The sequence below is a fragment of the Pleurodeles waltl genome, chromosome 8, assembly GCF_031143425.1.
Source record: "Pleurodeles waltl isolate 20211129_DDA chromosome 8, aPleWal1.hap1.20221129, whole genome shotgun sequence".
In the NCBI taxonomy this organism is placed as follows: domain Eukaryota; kingdom Metazoa; phylum Chordata; class Amphibia; order Caudata; family Salamandridae; genus Pleurodeles; species Pleurodeles waltl.
The window spans coordinates 4,413,792-4,429,341 of record NC_090447.1 but is presented as its reverse complement, the minus strand read 5'-3'; the positions used below and the strand labels follow the sequence as shown (position 1 = coordinate 4,429,341).

The window sequence follows — 15,550 nt, the reverse complement described above, 5'->3', positions numbered from 1 at the left end:
TTTGTGTAACAGACTAACATATCAGATATTCTTACAGTGCATCGCAGCATGGACTGAACAATGTGAAAACCATGTCTCTCTTAGGTACCTGTGAAGGGCGAGCAAGCTGTGTGCCTTTTTCCCTCCATAGCAGTTAGGTGCGAGGCTCCCGACAGCTAACAAACAAAAGGAGGCCGAATTCGGCCTTTGCCCTGTGCCAGCAGGAACTTAACATCAGAAAGCCCTCTCCCATGCTGCCTAGAAGGAATAAAAGTACTTCTGAAAGAGCGTGCAGGCGCTGCTGAATATGTCCAGCTACATCAGGACAAATCGTGGCAGGGTAGACAGGCATAGTCCGAATTGTGCCCTGCAAATACTGTATATCACAGAGTCTCCTTTATAGCCTGCAGGAGTCAAGCTGAGTGGGATCTTCCTCATATGCCGTGCAGGGTTCTCTTCAAGGTGGCAAGTGGGGGAGGGCTGAGGATGGCAGGGCCATTCTAAGTAGTGAATAGTAGAAATAAAAGGGGAAATTCTTTGTTCCCCATGTCCTTCACACTCCAAAATCTGGGGGGGGATACATACCCCAGTGTTCCCCACACTTCCTACGCCCATGCAGGAATGTAAGTCTGAGCCCTGGCATAAGCAGAGCCCATGAAGGGATGTAGCAGCAGAGCCCTGGCATAAGGAAAGCCCACGCAGGGATGTAGCAGCAGAGCCCTGGCATGAGGAGAGCCCATGCTGGGATGTACCAGCAGGGCCCTGGCATAAGGAGAGCCCACGCAGGGATGTAGCAGCAGGGCCCTGGCATAAGGAGAGCCCATGCAGGGATGTAGCAGCAGGGCCCTGGCATAAGGAGAGCCCCTGCAGGGATGTAGCAGCAGAGCCCTGGCATAAGGAAAGCCCACGCAGGGATGTATCAGCAGAGCCCTGGCATGAGGAGAGCCCGTGCTGGGATGTACCAGCAGGGCCCTGGCATAAGGAGAGCCCACGCAGGGATGTAGCAGCAGGGCCCTGGCATAAGGAGAGCCTGTGCAGGGATGTAGCAGCAGAGCCCTGGCATAAGCAGAGCCCATGCAGGGATGTAGCAGCAGGGCCCTGGCATAAGGAGAGTCCACGCAGGGATGTGGCATCAGGGCCCTGGCATAAGGAGAGCCTGTGCAGGGATGTAGCAGCAGAGCCATGGCATAAGGAGAGCCCATGCAGAGCCCTGGCATAAGGAGAGCCCGTGCAGGGATGTAGCAGCAAGGCCCTGGCATAAGCAGAGCCCACGCAGGGCTGTAGCAGCAGAGCCCTGGCATGAGGAGAGCCACACAGGGAAGTGGCAGCAGAGCCCTGGCATGAGGAGAGCCCACGCAGGGATGTAGCAGCAGGGCCCTGGCACAAGGAGAGCCCATGCAGGGATGTAAGTCTGAGGCCAGGCGTGAGGAGAGCTCATGCAGGGATGTAGCAGCAGGGCCCTGGAATAAGGACAGCCCGTGCAGGGATGTAGCAGCAGGGCCCTGGCATAAGGAGAGCCTGTGCAGGGATGTAGCAGCAGAGCCCTGGCATAAGGAGAGCCCGTGCTGGGATGTACCAGCAGGGCCCTGGCATAAGGAGAGCCCACGCAGGGATGTAGCAGCAGGGCCCTGGCATAAGGAGAGACCGTGCAGGGATGTGGCAGCAGAGCCCTGGCATAAGGAGAGCCCACGCAGGGATGTAGCAGCAGGGCCCTGGCATAAGGAGAGCCCGTGCAGGGATGTGGCAGCAGAGCCCTGGCATAAGGAGAGCACGTGCAGGGAAGTAGCAGCAGGGCCCTGGCATAAGGAGAGCCAGCGCAGGGATGCAGCAGCAGGGCCCTGGCATAAGCAGAGCCCGTGCAGGGATGTAGCAGCATAGCCCGGGCATAAACAGAGCCTGTGCAGGGATGTAGCAGCCGTGCCCTGGCATAAGGAGAGCCCGTGCAGGGATGTGGCAGCAGAGCCCTGGCATAAGGAGAGCCCACGCAGGGATGTGGCATCAGAGCCCTGGCATAAGGAGAGCCCGTGCAGGGATGTAGAAGCAGGGCCTTGGCATAAGGACAGCCCGTGCAGGGATGAATCAGCAGGGCCCTGGCATAAGGAGAGCCCGTGCAGGGATGTAGCAGCAGAGCCCTGGCATAAGGAGAGCCCGTGCAGAGCCCTGGCATAAGCAGAGCCCGTGCTGGGATGTAGCAGCAGAACCCTGGCATAAGGAGAGCCCGTGCAGAGCCCTGGCATAAGCAGAGCCCGTGCTGGGATGTACCAGCAGGGCCCTGACATAAGAAGAGCCCGTGCAGGGATGTAGCAGCAGGGCCCCGGCATAAGCAGAGCCCGTGCAGGGATGTAGCAGCATAGCCCCGGCATAAGCAGAGCCTGTGCAGGGATGTAGCAGCCGGGCCCTGGCATAAGGAGAGCCCGTGCAGGGATGTAGCAGCAGAGCCCTGGCATAAGCATAGCTCGTGCAGGGATGTAGAAGCAGAGCCCTGGCATAAGCAGAGCCCACGCAGCGATGTGGCATCAGAGCCTTGGCATAAGGAGAGCCCACGCAGCGATGTGGCATCAGAGCCTTGGCATAAGGAGAGCCCACGCAGGGATGTAGCAGCAGAGCCCTGGCATAAGGAGAGCCCAAGCAGGGATGTGGCATCAGAGCCCTGGCATAAGGAGAGCCCACGCAGGGATGTAGCAGCAGAGCCCTGGCATAAGGAGAGCCTGTGCAGGGATGTAGCAGCAGAGCCCTGGCATAAGGAGAGCCCACGCAGGGATGTGGCATCAGAGCCCTGGCATAAGAGCCCGTGCAGGGATGTGGCAGCAGGGCCCTGGCATAAGAAGAGCCTGTGCAGGGATGTAGCAGCAGAGCCCTGGCATAAGGAGAGCCTGTGCAGGGATGTAGCAGCAGAGCCCTGGCATAAGGAGAGCCCGTGCAGGGATGTAGAAGCAGAGCCCTGGCATAAGCAGAGCCCGTGCAGGGATGTGGCAGCAGAGCCCTGGTATAAGGAGAGCCCACGCAGGGATGTAGCAGCAGGGCCCTGGCATAAGGAGAGCCCCTGCAGGGATGTAGCAGCAGAGCCCTGGCATAAGCAGAGCCCATGCAGGGATGTGGCAGCAGGGCCCTGGCATAAGCAGAGCCCATGCAGGGATGTAAGTCCGAGGCCTGGCATAAAGAGAGCCCATGCAGGGATGTAGCAGCAGGGCCCTGGCATAAGCAGAGCCCATGCAGGGATGTGGCAGCAGAGCCCTGGCATAAGGAGAGCCCACGCAGGGATGTAGCAGCAGGGCCCTGGCATAAAGAGAGCCTGTGCAGGGATGTAGCAGCAGAGCCCTGGCATAAGCAGAGCCCATGCAGGGATGTAGCAGCAGGGCCCTGGCATAAGGAGAGCCCACGCAGGGATGTGGCAGCAGGGCCCTGGCATAAGGAGAGCCTGTGCAGGGATGTAGCAGCAGAGCCATGGCATAAGGAGAGCCCGTGCAGAGCCCTGGCATAAGGAGAGCCCGTGCAGGGATGTAGCAGCAGGGCCCTGGCATAAGCAGAGCCCACGCAGGGCTGTAGCAGCAGAGCCCTGGCATGAGGAGAGCCACACAGGGAAGTGGCAGCAGAGCCCTGGCATGAGGAGAGCCCACGCAGGGATGTAGCAGCAGGACCCTGGCATAAGGAGAGCCCATGCAGGGATGTAAGTCTGAGGCCAGGCGTGAGGAGAGCTCATGCAGGGATGTAGCAGCAGGGCCCTGGAATAAGGACAGCCCGTGCAGGGATGTAGCAGCAGGGCCCTGGCATAAGGAGAGCCTGTGCAGGGATGTAGCAGCAGAGCCCTGGCATAAGGAGAGCCTGTGCTGGGATGTACCAGCAGGGCCCTGGCATAAGGAGAGCCCACGCAGGGATGTAGCAGCAGGGCCCTGGCATAAGGAGAGCCCGTGCAGGGATGTGGCAGCAGAGCCCTGGCATAAGGAGAGCCCACGCAGGGATGTAGCAGCAGGGCCCTGGCATAAGGAGAGCCCGTGCAGGGATGTGGCAGCAGAGCCCTGGCATAAGGAGAGCACGTGCAGGGAAGTAGCAGCAGGGCCCTGGCATAAGGAGAGCCAGCGCAGGAATGTAGCAGCAGGGCCCTGGCATAAGCAGAGCCCGTGCAGGGATGTAGCAGCATAGCCCCGGCATAAACAGAGCCTGTGCAGGGATGTAGCAGCCGTGCCCTGGCATAAGGAGAGCCCACGCAGGGATGTGGCATCAGAGCCCTGGCATAAGGAGAGCCCGTGCAGGGATGTAGAAGCAGGGCCTTGGCATAAGGACAGCCCATGCAGGGATGAATCAGCAGGGACCTGGCCTAAGGAGGGCCCGTGCAGGGATGTAGCAGCAGAGCCCTGGCATAAGGAGAGCCCGTGCAGAGCCCTGGCATAAGCAGAGCCCGTGCTGGGATGTAGCAGCAGAACCCTGGCATAAGGAGAGCCCGTGCAGAGCCCTGGCATAAGCAGAGCCCGTGCTGGGATGTACCAGCAGGGCCCTGACATAAGGAGAGCCCGTGCAGGGATGTAGCAGCAGGGCCCTGGCATAAGCAGAGCCCGTGCAGGGATGTAGCAGCATAGCCCCGGCATAAGCAGAGCCTGTGCAGGGATGTAGCAGCCGGGCCTTGGCATAAGGAGAGCCCGTTCAGGGATGTGGCAGCAGAGTCCTGGCATAAGGAGAGCCACCGCAGGGATGTGGCATCAGAGCCCTGGCATAAGCAGAGCCCACGCAGCGATGTGGCATCAGAGCCTTGGCATAAGGAGAGCCCACACAGGGATGTACCAGCAGAGCCCTGGCATAAGGAAAGCCCACGCAGGGATGTGGCATCAGAGCCCTGGCATAAGGAGAGCCCATGCAGGGATGTGGCAGCAGAGCCCTGGCATGAGGAGAGCCCACTCAGGGATGTGGCAGCAGAGCCCTGGCATGAGGGGAGCCCACGCAGGGATGTAGCAGCAGGGCCCTGGCATAAGGAGAGCCCACGCAGGGATGTGGCTGCAGAGCCCTGGCATGATTAGAGCCCACTCAGGGATGTAGCAGCGGGGCCTTGGCATAAGGAGAGCCTGTGCAGGGATGTAGCAGCATAGCCCTGGCATAAGCAAAGCCCATGCAGGGATGTAAGTCCGAGGCCTGGTATGAGGAGAGCCCACGCAGGGATGTAGCAGCAGGGCCCTGGCATAAGGAGCGCTCGTGCAGGGATGTAGCAGCAGGGCCCTGGCATAAGGAGAGCCCGCGCAGGGATGTAGCAGCAGGGCCCTGGCATGAGGAGAGCCCACTCAGGGATGTGGCAGGAGGGCCCTGGCATAAGGAGAGCCTGTGCAGGGATGTAGCAGCAGAGCCATGGCATAAGGAGAGCCCGTGCAGGGATGTAGCATCAAAGCCCTGGCATAAGCAGAGCCCATGCAGGGATGTAAGTCCGAGGCCTGGCATGAGGAGAGCCCACGCAGGGATGTAGCAGCAGGGCCCTGGCATAAGGAGAGCCCATGCAGGGATGTAAGTCCGAGGCCTGGCATGAGGAGAGCCCGTGCAGGGATGTGGCATCAGAGCCCTGGCATAAGGAGAGCCTGTGCTGGGATGTAGCAGCAGAGCCCTGGCATAAGGAGAGCCCATGCAGGGATGTAGCAGCAGGGCCCTGGCATAAGGAGAGCCCGTGCAGGGATGTGGCAGCAGAGCCCTGGCATAAGGAGAGCCCACGCAGGGATTTAGCAGCAGGGCCCTGGCATAAGGAGAGCCTGTGCAGGGATGTGGCAGCAGAGCCCTGGCATAAGGAGAGCCCGTGCAGGGATGTAGCAGCAGAGCCCTGGTATAAGGAGAGCCAGCGCAAGGATGTAGCAGCAGGGCCCTGGCATAAGCAGAGCCCGTGCAGGGATGTAGCAGCATAGCCCCGGTATAAACAGCCTGTGCAGGGATGTAGCAGCCGTGCCCTGGCATAAGGAGAGCCGGTGCAGGGATGTGGCATCAGAGCGCTGGCATAAGGAGAGCCCGTGCAGGGATGTAGAAGCAGGGCCTTGGCATAAGGACAGCCCGTGCAGGGATGAATCAGCAGGGCCCTGGCATAAGGAGAGCCCGTGCAGGGATGTAGCAGCAGAGCCCTGGCATAAGGAGAGCCCGTGCAGAGCCCTGGCATAAGCAGAGCCCGTGCTGGGATGTAGCAGCAGAACCCTGGCATAAGGAGAGCCCGTGCAGAGCCCTGGCATAAGCAGAGCCCGTGCTGGGATGTACCAGCAGGGCCCTGACATAAGGAGAGCCCGTGCAGGGATGTAGCAGCAGGGCCCTGGCATAAGCAGAGCCCGTGCAGGGATGTAGCAGCATAGCCCCGGCATAAGCAGAGCCTGTGCAGGGATGTAGCAGCCGGGCCCTGGCATAAGGAGAGCCAGCGCAGGGATGTAGCAGCAGGGCCCTGGCATAAGCAGAGCCCGTGCAGGGATGTAGCAGCATAGCCCCGGCATAAACAGAGCCTGTGGAGGGATGTAGCAGCCGTGCCCTGGCATGAGGAGAGCCCACGCAGGGATGTGGCATCAGAGCCCTGGCATAAGGAGAGCCCGTGCAGGGATGTAGAAGCAGGGCCTTGGCATAAGGGCAGCCCGTGCAGGGATGAATCAGCAGGGCCCTGGCATAAGGAGAGCCCGTGCAGGGATGTAGCAGCAGAGCCCTGGCATAAGGAGAGCCCGTGCAGAGCCCTGGCATAAGCAGAGCCCGTGCTGGGATGTAGCAGCAGAACCCTGGCATAAGGAGAGCCCGTGCAGAGCCCTGACATAAGCAGAGCCCGTGCTGGGATGTACCAGCAGGGCCCTGACATAAGGAGAGCCCGTGCAGGGATGTAGCAGCAGGGCCCTGGCATAAGCAGAGCCCGTGCAGGGATGTAGCAGCATAGCCCTGGCATAAGCAGAGCATGTGCAGGGATGTAGCAGCCGGGCCCTGGCATAAGGAGAGCCTGTGCAGGGATGTGGCAGCAGAGTCCTGGCATAAGGAGAGCCAACGCAGGGATGTGGCATCAGAGCCCTGGCATAAGGAGAGCCCGTGCATGGGATGTAGCAGCCGGGCCCTGGCATAAGGACAGCCCGTGCAGGGATGAATCAGCAGGGCCCTGGCATAAGGAGAGCCCGTGCAGGGATGTAGCAGCAGGGCCCTGGCATAAGGAGAGCCCGTGAAGAGCCCTGGCATAAGCAGAGCCCGTGCTGGGATGTAGCAGCAGAACCCTGGCATAAGGAGAGCCCGTGCAGAGCCCTGGCATAAGCAGAGCTCGTGCTGGGATGTACCAGCAGGGCCCTGGCATAAGGAGAGCCCGTGCAGGGATGTAGCAGCAGAGCCCTGGCATAAGCAGAGCCTGTGCAGGGATGTAGCAGCAGAGCCCTGACATAAGGACAGCCCGTGCAGGGATGAATCAGCAGGGCCCTGGCATAAGGAGAGCCCTGCAGGGATGTAGCAGCAGAGCCCTGGCATAAGGAGAGCCCGTGCAGGGATGTAGCATCAAAGCCCTGGCATAAGCAGAGCCCATGCAGAGCCCTGGCATAAGCAGAGCCCGTGCTGGGATGTACCAGCAGGGCCCTGACATAAGGAGAGCCCGTGCAGGGATGTAGCAGCAGGGCCCTGGCATAAGCAGAGCCCGTGCAGGGATGTAGCAGCATAGCCCCGGCATAAGCAGAGCCTGTGCAGGGATGTAGCAGCCGGGCCCTGGCATAAGGAGAGCCCGTGCAGGGATGTGGCAGCAGAGTCCTGGCATAAGGAGAGCCAACGCAGGGATGTGGCATCAGAGCCCTGGCATAAGGAGAGCCCGTGCAGGGATGTAGCAGCAGGGCCCTGGCATAAGGACAGCCCGTGCAGGGATGAATCAGCAGGGCCCTGGCATAAGGAGAGCCCGTGCAGGGATGTAGCAGCAGGGCCCTGGCATAAGGAGAGCCCGTGAAGAGCCCTGGCATAAGCAGAGCCCGTGCTGGGATGTAGCAGCAGAACCCTGGCATAAGGAGAGCCAGTGCAGAGCCCTGGCATAAGCAGAGCTCGTGCTGGGATGTACCAGCAGGGCCCTGGCATAAGCAGAGCCCGTGCAGGGATGTAGCAGCAGAGCCCTGGCATAAGCAGAGCCTGTGCAGGAATGTAGCAGCAGAGCCCTGACATAAGGACAACCCGTGCAGTGATGAATCAGCAGGGCCCTGGCATAAGGAGAGCCCTGCAGGGATGTAGCAGCAGAGCCCTGGCATAAGGAGAGCCCGTGCAGGGATGTAGCATCAAAGCCCTGGCATAAGCAGAGCCCATGCAGGGATGTTAGTCCGAGGCCTGGCATGAGGAGAGCCCACGCAGGGATGTAGCAGCAGGGCCCTGGCATAAGGAGAGCCCATGCAGGGATGTAAGTCCGGGGCCTGGCATGAGGAGAGCCCGTGCAGGGATGTGGCATCAGAGCCCTGGCATAAGGAGAGCCTGTGCTGGGATGTAGCAGCAGAGCCCTAGCATAAGCAGAGGCCGCGAGGGATGTAGGAGCAGAGCCCTGGCATAAGGAGAGCCTGTGCAGGGATGTAGCAGCAGAGCCCTGGCATAAGGAGAGCCTGTGCAGAGCCCTGGCATAAGCAGAGCCGGTGCTGGGATGTAGCAGCAGAACCCTGGCATAAGGAGAGCCCGTGCAGAGCCCTGGCATAAGCAGAGCCCGTGCTGGGATGTACCAGCAGGGCCCTGACATAAGGAGAGCCCGTGCAGGGATGTAGCAGCAGGGCCCTGGCATAAGCAGAGCCCGTGCAGGGATGTAGCAGCATAGCCCCGGCATAAGCAGAGCCTGTGCAGGGATGTAGCAGCCGGGCCCTGGCATAAGGAGAGCCAGCGCAGGGATGTAGCAGCAGGGCCCTGGCATAAGCAGAGCCCGTGCAGGGATGTAGCAGCATAGCCCCGGCATAAACAGAGCCTGTGGAGGGATGTAGCAGCCGTGCCCTGGCATGAGGAGAGCCCACGCAGGGATGTGGCATCAGAGCCCTGGCATAAGGAGAGCCCGTGCAGGGATGTAGAAGCAGGGCCTTGGCATAAGGGCAGCCCGTGCAGGGATGAATCAGCAGGGCCCTGGCATAAGGAGAGCCCGTGCAGGGATGTAGCAGCAGAGCCCTGGCATAAGGTAAGCCCGTGCAGAGCCCTGGCATAAGCAGAGCCCGTGCTGGGATGTAGCAGCAGAACCCTGGCATAAGGAGAGCCCGTGCAGAGCCCTGGCATAAGCAGAGCCCGTGCTGGGATGTACCAGCAGGGCCCTGACATAAGGAGAGCCCGTGCAGGGATGTAGCAGCAGGGCCCTGGCATAAGCAGAGCCCGTGCAGGGATGTAGCAGCATAGCCCTGGCATAAGCAGAGCCTGTGCAGGGATGTAGCAGCCGGGCCCTGGCATAAGGAGAGCCTGTGCAGGGATGTGGCAGCAGAGTCCTGGCATAAGGAGAGCCAACGCAGGGATGTAGCAGCCGGGCCCTGGCATAAGGAGAGCCTGTGCAGGGATGTGGCAGCAGAGTCCTGGCATAAGGAGAGCCAACGCAGGGATGTGGCATCAGAGCCCTGGCATAAGGAGAGCCCGTGCATGGGATGTAGCAGCAGGGCCCTGGCATAAGGACAGCCCGTGCAGGGATGAATCAGCAGGGCCCTGGCATAAGGAGAGCCCGTGCAGGGATGTAGCAGCAGGGCCCTGGCATAAGGAGAGCCCGTGAAGAGCCCTGGCATAAGCAGAGCCCGTGCTGGGATGTAGCAGCAGAACCCTGGCATAAGGAGAGCCCGTGCAGAGCCCTGGCATAAGCAGAGCTCGTGCTGGGATGTACCAGCAGGGCCCTGGCATAAGGAGAGCCCGTGCAGGGATGTAGCAGCAGAGCCCTGGCATAAGCAGAGCCCGTGCAGGGATGTAGCAGCAGAGCCCTGACATAAGGACAGCCCGTGCAGGGATGAATCAGCAGGGCCCTGGCATAAGGAGAGCCCTGCAGGGATGTAGCAGCAGAGCCCTGGCATAAGGAGAGCCCGTGCAGGGATGTAGCATCAAAGCCCTGGCATAAGCAGAGCCCATGCAGAGCCCTGGCATAAGCAGAGCCCGTGCTGGGATGTACCAGCAGGGCCCTGACATAAGGAGAGCCCGTGCAGGGATGTAGCAGCAGGGCCCTGGCATAAGCAGAGCCCGTGCAGGGATGTAGCAGCATAGCCCCGGCATAAGCAGAGCCTGTGCAGGGATGTAGCAGCCTGGCCCTGGCATAAGGAGAGCCCGTGCAGGGATGTGGCAGCAGAGTCCTGGCATAAGGAGAGCCAACGCAGGGATGAGGCATCAGAGCCCTGGCATAAGGAGAGCACGTGCAGGGATGTAGCAGCAGGGCCCTGGCATAAGGACAGCCCGTGCAGGGTTGAATCAGCAGGGCCCTGGCATAAGGAGAGCCCGTGCAGGGATGTAGCAGCAGGGCCCTGGCATAAGGAGAGCCCGTGAAGAGCCCTGGCATAAGCACAGCCCGTGCTGGGATGTAGCAGCAGAACCCTGGCATAAGGAGAGCCCGTGCAGAGCCCTGGCATAAGCAGAGCTCGTGCTGGGATGTACCAGCAGGGCCCTGGCATAAGGGGAGCCCGTGCAGGGATGTAGCAGCAGAGCCCTGGCATAAGCAGAGCCTGTGCAGGGATGTAGCAGCAGAGCCCTGACATAAGGACAGCCCGTGCAGGGATGAATCAGCAGGGCCCTTGCATAAGGAGAGCCCTGCAGGGATGTAGCAGCAGAGCCCTGGCATAAGGAGAGCCCGTGCAGGGATGTAGCATCAAAGCCCTGGCATAAGCAGAGCCCATGCAGGGATGTTAGTCCGAGGCCTGGCATGAGGAGAGCCCACGCAGGGATGTAAGTCCGGGGCCTGGCATGAGGAGAGCCCGTGCAGGGATGTGGCATCAGAGCCCTGGCATAAGGAGAGCCTGTGCTGGGATGTAGCAGCAGAGCCCTAGCATAAGCAGAGGCCGCGAGGGATGTAGGAGCAGAGCCCTGGCATAAGGAGAGCCTGTGCTGGGATGTAGCAGCAGAGCCCTGGCATATTAAGACATTACATAAGTCAAGCGTCAGCTGGTATCTCTATAATCAGACCCTTGGTACCCCTTGTCCTGGTGCCAGCAGACCCTCAGCAGCTGATGACGAATAAAACAACGACGCCAAGAAATATTCAAGGCTTGTGTCTGTGGGTGAGGCCTGGCTTCGGGGAGCTGGACGCCTCGTTGGCGCACTCGGCCAGTGTGGGGGGGGCGGGGGAGTCTAGTGAAGGGAGGGCACAGAGAGGCCCTGGCAGTAGCGGAGGGTGGGGAGTGGAGGGCAGAGAGAGGCCCTGGCAATAGCGGAGGGTGGGGAGTGGAGGGCAGAGAGAGGCCCTGGCAGTAGTGGAGGGTGGGGAGGGCAGAGAGAGGCCCTGGCAGTAGCGGAGGGTGGGGAGGGGAGGGCAGAGAGAGGCCCTGGCAGTAGTGGAGGGTGGGGAGGGCAGAGAGAGGCCCTGGCAGTAGTGGAGGGTGGGGAGGGCAGAGAGAGGCCCTGGCAGTAGCGGAGGGTGGGGAGGGGAGGGCAGAGAGAGGCCCTGGCAGTAGTGGAGGGTGGGGAGGGCAGAGAGAGGCCCTGGCAGTAGTGGAGGGTGGGGAGGGCAGAGAGAGGCCCTGGCAGTAGCGGAGGGTGGGGAGGGGAGGGCAGAGAGAGGCCCTGGCAGTAGTGGAGGGTGGGGAGGGCAGAGAGAGGCCCTGGCAGTAGCGGAGGGTGGGGAGGGGAGGGCAGAGAGAGGCCCTGGCAGTAGTGGAGGGTGGGGAGGGCAGAGAGAGGCCCTGGCAGTAGCGGAGGGTGGGGAGGGGAGGGCAGAGAGAGGCCCTGGCAGTAGTGGAGGGTGGGGAGGGCAGAGAGAGGCCCTGGCAGTAGCGGAGGGTGGGGAGGGGAGGGCAGAGAGAGGCCCTGGCAGTAGCGGAGGGTGGGGAGGGGAGGGCAGAGAGAGGCCCTGGCAGTAGTGGAGGGTGGGGAGGGCAGAGAGAGGCCCTGGCAGTAGTGGAGGGTGGGGAGGGCAGAGAGAGGCCCTGGCAGTAGCGGAGGGTGGGGAGGGGAGGGCAGAGAGAGGCCCTGGCAGTAGTGGAGGGTGGGGAGGGCAGAGAGAGGCCCTGGCAGTAGCGGAGGGTGGGGAGGGGAGGGCAGAGAGAGGCCCTGGCAGTAGTGGAGGGTGGGGAGGGCAGAGAGAGGCCCTGGCAGTAGCGGAGGGTGGGGAGGGGAGGGCAGAGAGAGGCCCTGGCAGTAGTGGAGGGTGGGGAGGGCAGAGAGAGGCCCTGGCAGTAGTGGAGGGTGGGGAGGGCAGAGAGAGGCCCTGGCAGTAGTGGAGGGTGGGGAGGGCAGAGAGAGGCCCTGGCAGTAGCGGAGGGTGGGGAGGGGAGGGCAGAGAGAGGCCCTGGCAGTAGTGGAGGGTGGGGAGGGCAGAGAGAGGCCCTGGCAGTAGCGGAGGGTGGGGAGGGGAGGGCAGAGAGAGGCCCTGGCAGTAGTGGAGGGTGGGGAGGGCAGAGAGAGGCCCTGGCAGTAGCGGAGGGTGGGGAGGGGAGGGCAGAGAGAGGCCCTGGCAGTAGTGGAGGGTGGGGAGGGCAGAGAGAGGCCCTGGCAGTAGTGGAGGGTGGGGAGGGCAGAGAGAGGCCCTGGCAGTAGCGGAGGGTGGGGAGGGGAGGGCAGAGAGAGGCCCTGGCAGTAGTGGAGGGTGGGGAGGGCAGAGAGAGGCCCTGGCAGTAGCGGAGGGTGGGGAGGGGAGGGCAGAGAGAGGCCCTGGCAGTAGTGGAGGGTGGGGAGGGCAGAGAGAGGCCCTGGCAGTAGCGGAGGGTGGGGAGGGGAGGGCAGAGAGAGGCCCTGGCAGTAGTGGAGGGTGGGGAGGGCAGAGAGAGGCCCTGGCAGTAGTGGAGGGTGGGGAGGGCAGAGAGAGGCCCTGGCAGTAGTGGAGGGTGGGGAGGGCAGAGAGAGGCCCTGGCAGTAGCGGAGGGTGGGGAGGGGAGGGCAGAGAGAGGCCCTGGCAGTAGTGGAGGGTGGGGAGGGCAGAGAGAGGCCCTGGCAGTAGTGGAGGGTGGGGAGGGCAGAGAGAGGCCCTGGCAGTAGCGGAGGGTGGGGAGGGGAGGGCAGAGAGAGGCCCTGGCAGTAGTGGAGGGTGGGGAGGGCAGAGAGAGGCCCTGGCAGTAGTGGAGGGTGGGGAGGGCAGAGAGAGGCCCTGGCAGTAGCGGAGGGTGGGGAGGGGAGGGCAGAGAGAGGCCCTGGCAGTAGTGGAGGGTGGGGAGGGCAGAGAGAGGCCCTGGCAGTAGCGGAGGGTGGGGAGGGGAGGGCAGAGAGAGGCCCTGGCAGTAGTGGAGGGTGGGGAGGGCAGAGAGAGGCCCTGGCAGTAGTGGAGGGTGGGGAGGGCAGAGAGAGGCCCTGGCAGTAGTGGAGGGTGGGGAGGGCAGAGAGAGGCCCTGGCAGTAGTGGAGGGTGGGGAGGGCAGAGAGAGGCCCTGGCAGTAGTGGAGGGTGGGGAGGGCAGAGAGAGGCCCTGGCAGTAGCGGAGGGTGGGGAGGGGAGGGCAGAGAGAGGCCCTGGCAGTAGTGGAGGGTGGGGAGGGCAGAGAGAGGCCCTGGCAGTAGTGGAGGGTGGGGAGGGCAGAGAGAGGCCCTGGCAGTAGCGGAGGGTGGGGAGGGGAGGGCAGAGAGAGGCCCTGGCAGTAGTGGAGGGTGGGGAGGGGAGGGCAGAGAGAGGCCCTGGCAGTAGTGGAGGGTGGGGAGGGCAGAGAGAGGCCCTGGCAGTAGTGGAGGGTGGGGAGGGCAGAGAGAGGCCCTGGCAGTAGTGGAGGGTGGGGAGGGCAGAGAGAGGCCCTGGCAGTAGCGGAGGGTGGGGAGGGGAGGGCAGAGAGAGGCCCTGGCAGTAGTGGAGGGTGGGGAGGGCAGAGAGAGGCCCTGGCAGTAGTGGAGGGTGGGGAGGGCAGAGAGAGGCCCTGGCAGTAGCGGAGGGTGGGGAGGGGAGGGCAGAGAGAGGCCCTGGCAGTAGTGGAGGGTGGGGAGGGCAGAGAGAGGCCCTGGCAGTAGTGGAGGGTGGGGAGGGCAGAGAGAGGCCCTGGCAGTAGCGGAGGGTGGGGAGGGGAGGGCAGAGAGAGGCCCTGGCAGTAGTGGAGGGTGGGGAGGGCAGAGAGAGGCCCTGGCAGTAGCGGAGGGTGGGGAGGGGAGGGCAGAGAGAGGCCCTGGCAGTAGTGGAGGGTGGGGAGGGCAGAGAGAGGCCCTGGCAGTAGTGGAGGGTGGGGAGGGCAGAGAGAGGCCCTGGCAGTAGTGGAGGGTGGGGAGGGCAGAGAGAGGCCCTGGCAGTAGTGGAGGGTGGGGAGGGCAGAGAGAGGCCCTGGCAGTAGCGGAGGGTGGGGAGGGGAGGGCAGAGAGAGGCCCTGGCAGTAGTGGAGGGTGGGGAGGGCAGAGAGAGGCCCTGACACTAGTGGAGAGTGAGGTGGGCACAGAGAGGCCCTGGCAGTAGTGGAGGGTGAGGAGTCAGTCTTACCTCCCCAGGGCCGGAGGGTGATGCTGAGGGAATGAGGTCTCTTCCTGGTGCCCTCAGTGCTGCAGACATGCGGCCTTCAGTTGCAGGCACTATATGACACTAGTGCTTTCACTTTCATCAGTTTCCGCCAGAGCCCTCTTGCCTCAGCATCTCCCTGTCCCTCCTCCCCTCCCCCTCCCTGGCTCTCACTGGTGCCCTCAGAGGCCACGCCCTCCAGTCCTGACCTAAGAGGGAGGCTCCCCCCCTCCTCCCTCTCACTGTCCCCAGTGCTTCCACCGGAGGGGGTGACCCTGGGGAGGGGGGTCTGTCTCTGCTGCAGGGGGTCCTCACTGACTATACGCCCGGCCACGCCCCCTTTTCTCCCTTTTGTGGGTGTTTCCTGGCTCTGCCCCTATTCTTGTCCCCTCTCCACCCGCCCCCCGGGGAGGTGGGTGGCTGCACTAACCACTCCGTCCACCTAGGTTTCATACTTCAGTGTTTTTTACAGCGCCTACGTGTCCCGAGGGAAACGAGCGCTTTACAAATTAACCAGGTCACAGTTTACCACACAACAGAACTTTTTCCAGGTGACAGAGGGGCCGGGGTGGGACAGCTCCTGGTGACAGAGGGGCCGGGGTGGGACAGCTGCAGGTGACAGAGGTGCCGGGGTGGGACAGCTCCTGGTGACAGAGGGGCCGGGGTGGGACAGCTGCAGGTGACAGAGGGGCTGGGGTGGGACAGCTGCTGGTGACAGACGGTCTGGGGTGGGACAGCTGCAGGTGACAGAGGGGCTGGGGTGGGACAGCTGCTGGTGACAGACGGTCTGGGGTGGGACAGCTGCAGGTGACAGAGGGGCTGGGGTGGGACAGCTGCTGGTGACAGACGGTCTGGGGTGGGACAGCTGCTGGTGACAGACGGTCTGGGGTGGGACAGCTGCAGGTGACAGAGGGGCTGGGGTGGGACAGCTGCTGGTGACAGAGGGGCTGGGGTGGGACAGCTGCTGGTGACAGAGGGGCTGAGGTGGGACAGCTGCAGGTGACAGAGGGGCTGGGGTGGGACAGCTGCAGGTGACAGAGGGGCTGGGGTGGGACAGCTGCTGGTGACAGAGGGGCCGGGGTGGGACAGCTGAT

The 15,550-nt window shown here is 62.9% G+C and overlaps 1 protein-coding gene across 2 annotated transcripts in view; it reads right to left on the bottom strand.

The window, feature by feature from the left end:
- The window catches only part of LOC138249656 (NACHT, LRR and PYD domains-containing protein 3-like), an 886,959-nt gene extending 872,331 nt beyond the window's left edge, over positions 1–14,628 (bottom strand). Inside the window, exon 1 of one of the 2 annotated variants that reach the window (XM_069203614.1) lies at positions 14,442–14,628. The gene's annotated coding sequence lies outside the window, so the exon portion shown is untranslated. The remainder of the gene's footprint in view (positions 1–14,441) is intronic. The other variant, XM_069203615.1, reaches the window with a different exon arrangement.
- Positions 14,629–15,550: the final 922 nt, after the last annotated feature.